The sequence below is a fragment of the Peromyscus californicus genome, unplaced genomic scaffold (assembly GCF_007827085.1).
Source record: "Peromyscus californicus insignis strain IS unplaced genomic scaffold, ASM782708v3 Scaffold_15__1_contigs__length_86483966, whole genome shotgun sequence".
NCBI classification, from domain to species: Eukaryota; Metazoa; Chordata; class Mammalia; order Rodentia; family Cricetidae; genus Peromyscus; species Peromyscus californicus.
The window spans coordinates 20,032,258-20,044,290 of NW_026294447.1; the positions used below are offsets into that span (position 1 = coordinate 20,032,258).

Below are 12,033 nucleotides of genomic sequence, written 5' to 3' on the forward strand. Positions count from 1 at the left end.
TAAAATTGGAAATTAAAAACTTAGAATGTCAAACAAAAATCTCAGAGGTAAGTCTCACCAACAGGTTACAAGACACAGAAGAGAGAATTTCAGGTTAGTAAGACAAGTAGGAAGAAATGATAGTTCAGAGAAAATGTTAAACCTAAAAAATTCTGCCACAAAACATCCAGAAAATATAGGACACTACAAAATAAAAAAAAATGATATGAATAATAGGGATAGAAGAAGGAGAAGAAACCCAGGTCAAAGTCACAGGACATATTTTTAACAAAATCATGGAAGAAAATTTCCCTAATTTAAGGGAAGAGACTTCTATCAAGTTATAAGAGGCATACAGAATACCAAATAGACAGGATCAGAAAAGAAATTCCCCATGATGCATAATAATCAAACAATAAGTGTATACAGCAAAGAAGGATAATAAAAGTTGCAAGGGAAGACCAAGTTGCAGATAAAAGCAGGCCCATTAGAATGATATCTGACTTTTCAGTAGAGAATCTGAAAACCAGTAGGGCCTGTGCTGATATTCTACAAACTCTGAGAAATCACAAATGTCAGCCCAGATTACTATACACATCACAATAGATGGAAGAAGAAAAATATTTCATAATAAAACCAAATATCTACCAATCCAGCCCTACAGAAGGCATTAGAAGGAAATCAGTCTGAAGAAATTAACCACACCCAAGAAAACACAAAGAAGAAACAACCCCAGGATAGTAAATCAAAAGAAGGTGAAAACGCCCACACAATAGCAATAAAATAACAGGAATCAATAAATACTGTTCATCAGTAACTCTCAATATTAACAGTCTCAATTCCCCAATAAAAAAGATGCAGACTACAGAAAACAGGATCCATCTTTCTGCTGCATCCAAGAAACATACCTTAACATCAAAGATAGACAACACCTCAGTGTAAAAGGACAGAAAAAGATATTCCAAGCAAATAGACCCAAGAGGCAAGCCAGTTTAATATCTGAATAAAACAGAGAACAAGCCGGGCGGTGGTGGCGCACGCCTTTAATCCCAGCACTCGGGAGGCAGAGGCAGGCAGATCTCTGTGAGTTCGAGGCCAGCCTGGTCTACAGCGTGAGATCCAGGAAAGATGCAAAGCTACACAGAGAAACCCTGTCTCGAAAAACCAAAAAAAAAAAAAAAAAAAAAAAAAGATAAAAAAAAAAAAAAACAGAGAACAAACCAAAACTAATCAGAAGTAACAGGGCAAGGACACTACATACCCAATAAAGGAAAAATCCATCAAGATGATATTGTAATTCTTAACATCTGTGTACTGTAGCAAGAGGAAATTGGCTCCAACCAGTTGCCCAGGCATGCACATGATGTACTTCCTTATGAGCCAACCTGGAGTCTGCCTGAGGGCCTAGCAACAGGTGCTGTTAGAGTTCCTGATCACTGTCAGAGTTCCTGATTGTGCTCAGCCAATGAGAGACAACCATGCAATGCCACCAGATTGGGACATAGTTTGGGTCTTATAATAAAATAAGGCCTTTCCAGTTATTGAATAAACGAGTCTGCTGTTTGCCTTCAACTGACTCCCAGTGTCTGTATCATTGAAGCTACGCCTTATCCCTTCCTCCCCAAGGGAGCTCTTAGGATCCAGCAACAATGCACCAAACATAAGGGTACCCAAGTTCATAAAACAAACTCCTATAGCTAAAATCACACATTGACTCTCATGCAGTGATTGTGATTGGCTTAAACACCCAATTCTTGCTGATAAGCAGGTCATTAAGACAAAAATTGAACAGAGAAATTCTGGAGTTAAAAAACAATATAAATTAAATGTCCCCACCAGACATCTATAGAATGTTCTACCCAAACACTAGAGAATATACTTTATTCTCGGCAGCTCATGGAACTTCCTCCAAAGTACCACATACTAGGACACAAAGCAAGTCTCAACAGATGTAAGAATTTAAATAACACCCTGCATCCTATCTTACCACCAGGGATTAAAGCTGGAAAGCTATAACAGAAACAACAGAAAGCTTACAAACTCAAGGAAATTGAACTCATTAGTGAATGAGAAATGAATCAAGACAAATCAAAAAATTAAAAATATTTTAGAATTGAATGAAAATGAAAACATAACATATCCAAATATTTGGGACACAATGAAGACAGGTCTGAGAGGCAAGTTCATAGCACCAAGTGCCTACAAAGGAGAAGAAGGAGGAGAGGTCTCATATTAGTAACCTAACAACACACTTGAAAGCTCTGAAACAACAAGAAGAAATAATAAACTAAAAAAAGTAGATGGCAAGAAATAATCAAACTCAGGTCTAATGTCACTGAAATAGAAACAACAAACAAAAACTAATACAAAGAATCAATAAAAAGAAGAGTTGGTTCTTTGAGAAAATCAACAAGATAGACAAACCCGTAATCAAATTACCAAAAATATGAGAGAGAGGATCCAAATTAAACAAATTAAAAATGAAGAGGGAGACATTACAACAGCCACTGAGGAAACTCTGAGAATCATGAGGGTACTTTATATATAAAGTGTTTATATATATATAAAAAAAACTGTACTCTACCAAACTGGAAAGCCTAAAGAGAAATGGATTAATTTCTTGGTATATTTGATCTCCCAAAGTTAAATCAAGGCTAGATAAGTCTTTAAATATTCCCATTATCCCTAGTAAAGTTGAAGCAGTAATTGAAAGTTCCAATAAAAATAACAGAAGGCCAGATGAATTCAGTGCAGATTCTACCAGATCTTCAAAGAAGAATTAATGCCAATAATCCTCAAATAATTTCACAAAATAGAAACTAAAGGAATGTTGTCCAATTCTTACTAAAAAGCTACTATTATCCTCATACCAAACCACACAAAGACCCAACAAAAAATTATAGAACAATTTCCCTTATGAATAAAGATGCAAAAACTTGTCAATAAAATACTTGCAAGCCGAATCCAAGAACACCTCAAAAAGATTATCCACCACGATCAAGTACTCTTCATCCTAGAGATATAGGAGCAATTCAATATATAAAAGTCAATAAATATAATCCAACATATAAACAAACTGAAAGAAAAAAATCCACATGATCATCTCATTAGATTCAGAAAAGGTCTTTAGCAAATCCAACTCCCTTTCATGAAAAAGTCCTAGACAGATTAGGAATACAAGGGACATAACCTCAACATAATAAAGGCAATTTACACCAAGTCCATAGTCAACATCATCCTAAATGGAGAGAAACCTGAAACACTTCCACTAAAATCAAGAACAACAGTTGTGTAGCTTGGTCTGCTTAAGGAACCTCCTGGCAGTAGAATCAGGATCTATCCCTGTTACATTAACTGGCTTTTTGGAGTCCATTATCTATGGTGGGACACCTCGTTCATCCTTGATGCAGCAGGGAGGGACTTGGTCCTGCCTCAACTGATGTACTAGTCTTTGCTGGCTCAGCATGGGAGGCCTTAGCTTTTCAGAGGAGGGAATGGGGCATGGGTTGAGGGGTAGAAGGCTGGGGAGGGGGGTGGTGCCGGAGGAGGGAAGAGAGGGAGATCTGTGGTTGATATGTAAAATGAATAAAAAAAATCTTAATAAAGAAAAAAAAAGAACAAGACAAACTTGCTCATTCTCTATGTTACTAAACTAGTCACTGATTGTACAAAACCTTACTCAAAGACATTTGACCCTTAAAAATCATGGGGACTTTGGTACTAACTCTAGTGATCACGACATGCTATATCCAAAGAGCAAGCCACTGCTAGAAGGTTCTACACTACGCAAAAGAACCATATCTACCAGTTTCAATTCATAATTAGGTTAATTTTCAAAGTTACACATTTCCACAAAACCTTTATTGTATCTAGAAGTGGAAAATCTGTATATTTACAGTGATTTTTTTCATCCTATATAGCAACAAATAAATGAAATAATTGGTTTTGTTCCTAAAGGGTTGGTTGTGATTGTTAGATTTTGACTTTTTAAGGTAATGTAAGGTTAAAAGATATCTCAATGTCCTCACAGTATCCCAGGAACATTTACTTCTAAAGGAGGAGCTGTGATTTTGGATGATGTACTGATTATGATCCATCTTTACATTTTTGAAAGCCTGATGGTTTATTGTACAGTCTAAATGTTTCATTTTGGACACCATAGGAAACCAAGTCATATGACATTGACTTAACTACTGTACACAGCCAAAGACTCTTTAAAATCTCCCATGGTCAGCATACATTAAATCCCCAACCAGAGGTTCTATATGAATCAAAATTTGCAAAACTATATTGTAAATGAAAGACTCTTTAAGCATTTAAATACCTTAAAATCTTTGATTTGTTTTTTTTTAATTTATATTTTATTTTTGGCAGAATTTCCTTGCTCTTCATCTTAAGAATAAGAAACCATAGGTCAAAAGAAATGTATTAGCTTATTAAAGGTCATCTGGATTGTAACCACTGAGACACAGCTCCATCTCTTTGATGGCTGTTAACTGTGCACCGGTTCCTGGAGATCTGGCAGAATGGGTCTGTCTAGGGTGATCTTGGATGTTTTCTCATGTTGTAAATGGTGAGTAAACAATCACAGGTGGGAAGTCTGCTTCCAGGTGGAGCCCTAGAATAGTTAAAAAAGAATTCCCCTCCCCCTAAATTATCTGAATATCATGCTCATACTGTTGAATACTGTGATGGTCCTTTAAAGTCATGTCTAGGCTACAAAGACAATATGTTTGCAATAACAATAGTGGGAACCGATGAAAAAGATTACTTCAGTGCCTAAACAACTACTCATTTGGGTATGTGTGTATGTGTGTATGTGGTGGGGTGGGGGTAAGTCCAAATTTACCTATAAAATTTGTGCATTTGAATTATAAAGTGCTTCACTGCTACTGAGAGTGTTACATACTTTTCACTAATGTAACTACTCTACCTTTTGGGGGGAGATATTCTTATTCTAATTTTTAACCATCTGGAAGCAGTGTCATTACTCTTTCCTGATTGCTATTTTAGATAGTAAATGTCTGACTGATGGCTTTGGAAACTTTTAATGCTAAGCTCTTTAATTGATTAGGGATTTTTGTCATGTGGTAATTATTCCCACCTTCTGGCAAATTAGGCTTTCTTCAATTGCTTAAAAGCAAGTGATGCTTGGTTGGATTTTCACACAAATGTGTACATAGATTGCATATAGGCAGTCATGGCATGGGACTCCAGGAGCCGTGATGATGAATTATGTTACTAGACGGTAACTGAAACGAAATGAGCCTGGAAAACCTGACCTGGTCTGGAATATATCATTACCATATCAAATCACACACATACACACACACACACACACACACACACACACACACACACACACGGGGGGGAAGGGGAGTGGAAGAGAAAGGGAGATGGGGGAAATAGATTGTAGCATACAAGTATGTGTAGATTGCACCATGAAAAAAAAATGGAATTAGGAAAACAAAGAAGGACCTGATGAGAAGGCAATAGTGTGTGCAATTTTGGGGTTATGACCTCAAAAACAATACAAAATTCACTAACTCTGGATGGTTTCTAATGAATAATAAGAAAATAGAAGCACACTTTGCAGAGTAGAAGAGCATGGTTTGAGAAGACAGCACATGTGTACTGTGGCCTAGAAGACATTTTGCAAGACAATGGGTGACATTTTTTTCTTCCACATTTGTGTACAAGACTTAACTTGCCAATACCAGTAATTGGAAGTATAGGATCCACAATTCGTTTGATGATCTAGAAAGCTCTTCAGTCTCTTTAGGGCTTCATGAAAGCATTAAGCATGATCCAGTGAAAATGTCTTCGTCTGTGAATGCAGACAGCGAACCCAGCTGAGAGATACTGTGAACAAAGCAAAATAAAGAAGAGAGTCCTCAGGCAACCAAACTCCAGGCAGTTGATAGCCAAGAGGATGACCCAGAAAAGTTGATATACAGTTCCTCTTCAGTTCTTACTTTCGTAATGAGCTCTGTGCTTCCCCATATCTAGCCTTTGCAAGACTATCCAAATAATAAGCTTCTCCTACTTCTCAATCTTACCCTTGGCTTTCCCACCATATTACTTTAATGAAACTTCATGAATTCAACAATGAATTGTTTCTCTTGGCTGTTATAGTAGCGCAGTCATACTTTACCTGTATCACGGTTCTTCATTTGTCACATATCTGACTCAAAAACTGCTGTTTTACCTTTCTATAAATTTTATTTTGTGGTGATGTATTGCTTGTAATCTAAGAAATAAAAGCTTGCCTAAAGATCAGAGAACAGAGCTAGCTACAGAGTTAGCCACAGAGGTCAGGCAGTGTTTGCACTCAGCAAGCAGAAGCAGAGATCTGTCTGGATCTCTTTGAGTTCAAGGCCACACTGGGATACACAAGATTAATCCAGCCTAAAAGAGAAACAGCTGGGCAGAGGTGGCACACACCTTTAACTCCAGCACTTGGGATCACACACCTTTAATCCCAGTTCTAGGAAGGTCAAAACAGGAAGTGATATAGTTGGGCAGAGAAAGGAATATAAGGTGGGAGGAGACAGGAGCTCAGGTCTTTTCAGGCTCTTACAGGCTGAGGAATTGGTGAGTTAAGAAGTGGCTTACACTGCTTCTCTGATCTTTCAACTTTCACCCTGATATCTGGCTCCGGGTTTTTATTAAGACCGATTAGGATTATGCAACATTATTTTTTATCATTTTTGAGCATATTTTAAGGCAGCTATTATATTTTTCAGCTAGTGAGGAACTCTCTACATTTTTTTCAGTGACCCTAGTCTATCTGTGTGATGTGTCAGTCTTAAGAGAGAGTTTGAATGAACAGAGTTCACCTATTCCCAAGTTCTAATTAGTGTAGAAAATTCTTGGTAGCATTTTCACTGTTAACAGAATTCTTTCCACCATCATCAATTTTTAAGTAGCAGAGCTCATTGGGAGTGATTGGAAATGTAGGGTGGATTCTTTGAGGAACTGAAGGGTTTTTCATTCATATAAGGCTTTTCTAAAAACACAACCTCTCTATGTGATTCTAGAAGTCCCCTTGGCTGTAGCTACAAGGAAGTAGGAGTAACGTGCCTGACTGAGCAGGTAAATGAGCAAGCACATGGGACCGAAGACCTGGATAAAGGAAAAAACTGATCTGTTGGATTAACTGCATTCTCTGTTGGACTACTTTATCTACTTACCTAAATAGACACTAGACACGGGCTAGATTCTGTGTTACCTGGTTATAATGGAGACACGTGGAGATAATTTCCCAGCACATGAGTCTCTTCTTCCCACTATCAAGAGTCACTAGAAAACAAAACAAACAAACAAAAGGGACCATTCCTTTCCTTCCTTGTTGTTGGATGGACGGGATGGGTCTAGACTTGTCAAATGAAGACTTTGAAATAAGAGTGCAGAGAACTTGACTCACAGCTTTGAGAGCCTCCTTCTGAAATGGGTGGGATGAGAGAATCGCTGAGTGTGGTCTGCCTCTCTGCAGAAGAGAGAAGGAAGCAGAATGAACAGGAGAAGAATGGAACAAGAAGGGGAGAGATAGACGGAGCAGGGAAAGAAGAGGCCTGGGTTGGATAGGAGACACCGTGAGCAGTGAGTGAGCCAGGCTCTGTTCTAGCACCTGCCGAGCTCGGCTGCACGGCTGAGTTTTTGTTCTGTTTGGTTGCTCTTCCTTCATGCTCAGTCTGGCTGGCTTTGCCCTCTGCTATAGGAAACACAGAAAGCCCCAAAGGCAGATTACTTCAAAATGGAATTGAAGCAATATTCTTAAATTCTGGAATGACTTCAGAGAGATACCAAGGAAACAAAAATGATTACAATTCTGTTTTAGACGAACTAAAAATGCTTTTTAATGTTCATTCTTTTTAATTTTAATAACTATTAATTTTTTTTACCTGATATTTAGGAGTTAGGATAAAATTTGGTAATGTAAAACATTCAACCTGGCCAGGTGGGGTGGTATACAACTTTAATCGTTGCACATAAGAGGCAAAGGCAGGCACACTTCTATGAGTTTGAGGCCAGCCTGATCAACAAAGCGAGTTCCAGGACAGCCAGGGCTACACAGAGAGAACCAGTTTCAAAACAAACAAACATAAACACACAAAACATCGATCTGTAGTGAAGAAATGAGGATAATTAGTATGTCCCTATACTTACATCATATATCATGTCTTCTCAATGAATTTAGCACATTTATGTTGCACATAGGTTGCTTACACACAAGATGTATATGACTGAAGTCCCATCAAAATTGTAGCTATGGGACTTTGGAATTTTTCTCTGATCTTCCCCAATGTGATATTATATAGTTTAATTACTTTCTTTACTTCTTGTCTGTACTTCCCCTTAAATTGTAAGCTAAGTTGATTTGGTTCTTTTAAAAAAAAGTTTTATGTATTATTAAGTCCTTGGTGCTTTAGAAAAATAATGCCCAACATTGGTATGTACTTGGTGAGTAAGAGTTGAAGGGAAGGGATGAATGGATGAACTCAGTCCATCAGCCTGGCATGTCTGAAAGCCCTGGCTATTTCAGATGTATTAAACTGTATGTATTTTTGCCGGGCGGTGGTGGCTCACGCCTTTAATCCCAGCAATCGGGAGGCAGAGCCAGGCGGATCTCTGTGAGTTCGAGGCCAGCCTGGGCTACCAAGTGAGTTCCAGGAAAGGCGCAAAGCTACACAGAGAAACCCTGTCTCGAAAAACCAAAAAAAAAAAAAAAAAAAAACTGTATGTATTTTTAATGAAAGTGTGTATATGGATGGGTGACACAATATTTTTCAGCTTTCACAGTGGCCTTCTTCAGAACAAACATCTTCCTGTAGGAAAAAATCATTCTGATTTTTTTATCTAACAGAGGTCTGCTTCCTTGTTTCTTACCAGAGCTTACAGAGAGAAACTTCCTTCCAAGTATATTGAAGAAATTCATATCTATAGTAAGTGGGAGGAATCATTATAGGATTAATTATTCATAGAAAACAAAGGAATGATTGTGATGTCTATCTCCACATGTATGTATCTGCATTTATACTTCTGCCATCCACGAGTCTGGCTTAAAAAGGAATAAATAAAATGTAAATGGAAGCCGATTAGACAGTAATTGTCATAAAACAATAGTTTCTCATCCTCCAAAATTTATATTTAAAAATTGCTAAATGTATCTTTGTTCACCAAGCACTTTAATTAACACCTATAACATGGTGATTATATTATTCAACATTTAAGTGCTTAATTTGCAATCTGGAATTACAGGCATTCCCTGATAAAGATATATTTTCATTTGTTGCATTTGTATTTTTAGTAGAAGACAAAAATAAGCAGATACTTATATGATAATATGATGCTAGATCCATAAACACAAGTTTTCCTCCCTCCTTTCCACTGCACTTGAGACTAAAACACAGTAACATCTATTTTTATGTACTGAGCTGTTGGATTTTTTTTTCACATTGTGAGATGTTGAAAGTACTGTACCTGCCATCTACTGGAAGTCTATGGGAGGTACATTTCCCTAGGAACAACTCCAGTCCCACAGAGAGAGAAAGAGAGAGAGAGAGAGTCTAGAAAAGGCTACCAGTGCTATTTGAGGAAATTATATCACAGGCGTTGAGGTCTTTTAGTGCTATTAAAGAAAATTAAAGAAAAAAATGACCTCATTAATCACTGGTACAAAATGGACCTACTAAAATTTGAAAGGGAAAAAGGAAAGAGTGACTCACCTTTGAAATGTTAAAGTTACTACAAGGCCAAGAGGGAAAAGAGCAACAAATGTCCTTCCCAGCATTCCCACTAAAAGGAGTGCTCTGGCTTCGGATGCTCTCTCTCTCTCTCTCTCTCTCTCTCTCTCTCTCTCTCTCTCTCTCTCTCCCTCCCTCTCTCTCTCTCTCTCTGTGTGTGTGTGTGTGTGTGTGTGTGTGTGTGTGTGTGTGTGTGTGTGTGTGATTACTACTGCAGGAGGCTCTTGGCTCATGAGGCAACTAGGATTCTAAGTCTCGTTGGTGTCTTCTGTTGAGCATTTCTGGCCTTCATTAGATTGTGTGACTAAGGCCAAGTATAAAAGTAGGAGGAAACAGGATATGGAGGCTGTACTGAGTGACAATGAATTGCAAAGAATGAGACACCACAGTTAGTTCTTTAATTACAAGCTCTGGGGACTATATTTAATTCCTCCACCTATGCTCTGGGTCAGATAGTTCCAGACCTTCATGTAACCTCCACACCTACTAGGCTAATTAACAGACTCCTATTGAAATTTCACCAGTCCATTTTCTTACCTAAATAGTTTTAAGTCAACCTATGTAAAGACTCCTTTTTCCTGAGATGAGAAAAAAACTCCACTGGGTTGCCATTTGACTCCATTTTTGTGAATGACTTTAAAATTATTGTTTTAAAGATTTAAAAGTAGGATTTAGTATTTCCATGCTCTGATAGCTAGATGAAAATCTCAGATGAGTTACATATTTTCACCTCTCTCTCTCTCTCTCTCTCTCTCTCTCTCTCTCTCTCTCTCTCTCTCTCTCTCTCACACACACACACACACACACACACACACAGCTTGAGAGTTTTAAGACAATAGTATTAGGAAGGATGCTTTCATTGAAGGTCACACTTAGTAGTGTACAAGCTCTAGTTTAGTCATTTCACACCAGCCAGTGCTATTTCCATTACCTCACATTACCTCTAATGAAATTGTAAAATAAACATCTGATTTGAAATTGAACCAGGAATGTCCTTGAGCCACTGTTATGTGAGCAAAGGAAAAAACTATGTGCTAGAAGTGTCCTTGACATTGTGCACTAGGAGTATGCACTCAAACTCAGAAATACAAACAAGGAGACCACTCTCCACACAAGGCTCAGCCTTGAATTAGCATACTCGAGCATATCAGAGAGAACACAGTGGCAAATGTTATTCCCAGGGCTAGTGGGACTGTCAGAAGGATGAGTCGCGCAGAGGGTTCCGATGCTAAGTGATGAAACAGTGGGACTTTTATGTTGAGTCACAGGACAGATTAGAGACACAGAAAATCCTCTGACACAACATCAGGAAGTATTGGGGGAAAGCACAAAGAGCCATGTTTAAAATGCACAGCCAAAATTCACAAAGACATACACAAAATCCTCAGGAGCTAAAAGCAAGGAGACAAGAGAATGGATTAGGAAACCACTGCTGCACTTTAACAGCTTTTCGGGGTGCAGGCGGGAGTAGGGAGGCATTAGTCAGTTCTGCAAATTAAAGGAAGATGATAGATCATAAAACAAGGCTTGGGAGCTGCTTGAGCTGGAAAGTAAGACTGTGCAAACCTTCACCTCACACACAAGCTTACAAAGCTGGGGCACATATAGGACTATGAGCTCCAGAAGGGGCAGAGAGGGGACAGTCTATCTACCAGCAAAGCCAGTGGGGGAAAGTTTATTAACTTGATCTGGGATCTTGACAGGAAAAATTATTTCACGAAAGATTATCCATTTAAGGAACAAAGATCAGAATTAGACCATAGGGACTTCAAATGATAAATTTGAAGGAATTGCACAATTAATTTGATTGAAATAGAGGAAGGAATCAAAAGTCTAAGAAAGTAATACAATATTACCCAAAGTACATATAAAGAGTTTCTATCTATCCATTATCTATCTATCTGCCTCTCTCTCTCTCTCTCTCTCTCTCTCTCTCTCTCTCTCTCTCTCTCTCTCTCTCTCTCTCTCTCTGTGTGTGTGTGTGTGTGTGTGTGTGTGTGTGTGTGTGTGTGTGTGTGTATACATATAGAGAGATACTTGGAAATTTTACTCTTAGAATCAGGTATCACACAGGGGCCAGAAAGGTGACTCAATGGTTGAGAGCCCTTTCTGCTTTTCTTGAGGACCCACACCAGGTAGCTCAGGACCACCTGCAACTCCAGGTCCAGGGGGATCCAATGGTCTCTTCTCATGCAAATGGCTACACACATACATATGGTACATACACATACAGATACACATACCATTAATAAAAATAAAAGTAAACCTTTAAAAATAAATGTTTTGGGGCTCAAGAGATGGCTCAGTG

The 12,033-nt window shown here is 38.3% G+C and overlaps 1 long non-coding RNA gene across 1 annotated transcript; it reads right to left on the reverse strand.

Moving 5' to 3' along the window:
- Positions 1–1,255: 1,255 nt before the first annotated feature.
- Positions 1,256–7,470, reverse strand: LOC128110470 (uncharacterized). Its single transcript, XR_008218215.1, has 4 exons — positions 7,406–7,470; positions 7,211–7,281; positions 5,697–5,841; positions 1,256–2,992 (listed from the first exon to the last, which is right to left on the reverse strand). It is a non-coding gene; the product is annotated as an uncharacterized LOC128110470 (long non-coding RNA).
- Positions 7,471–12,033: the final 4,563 nt, after the last annotated feature.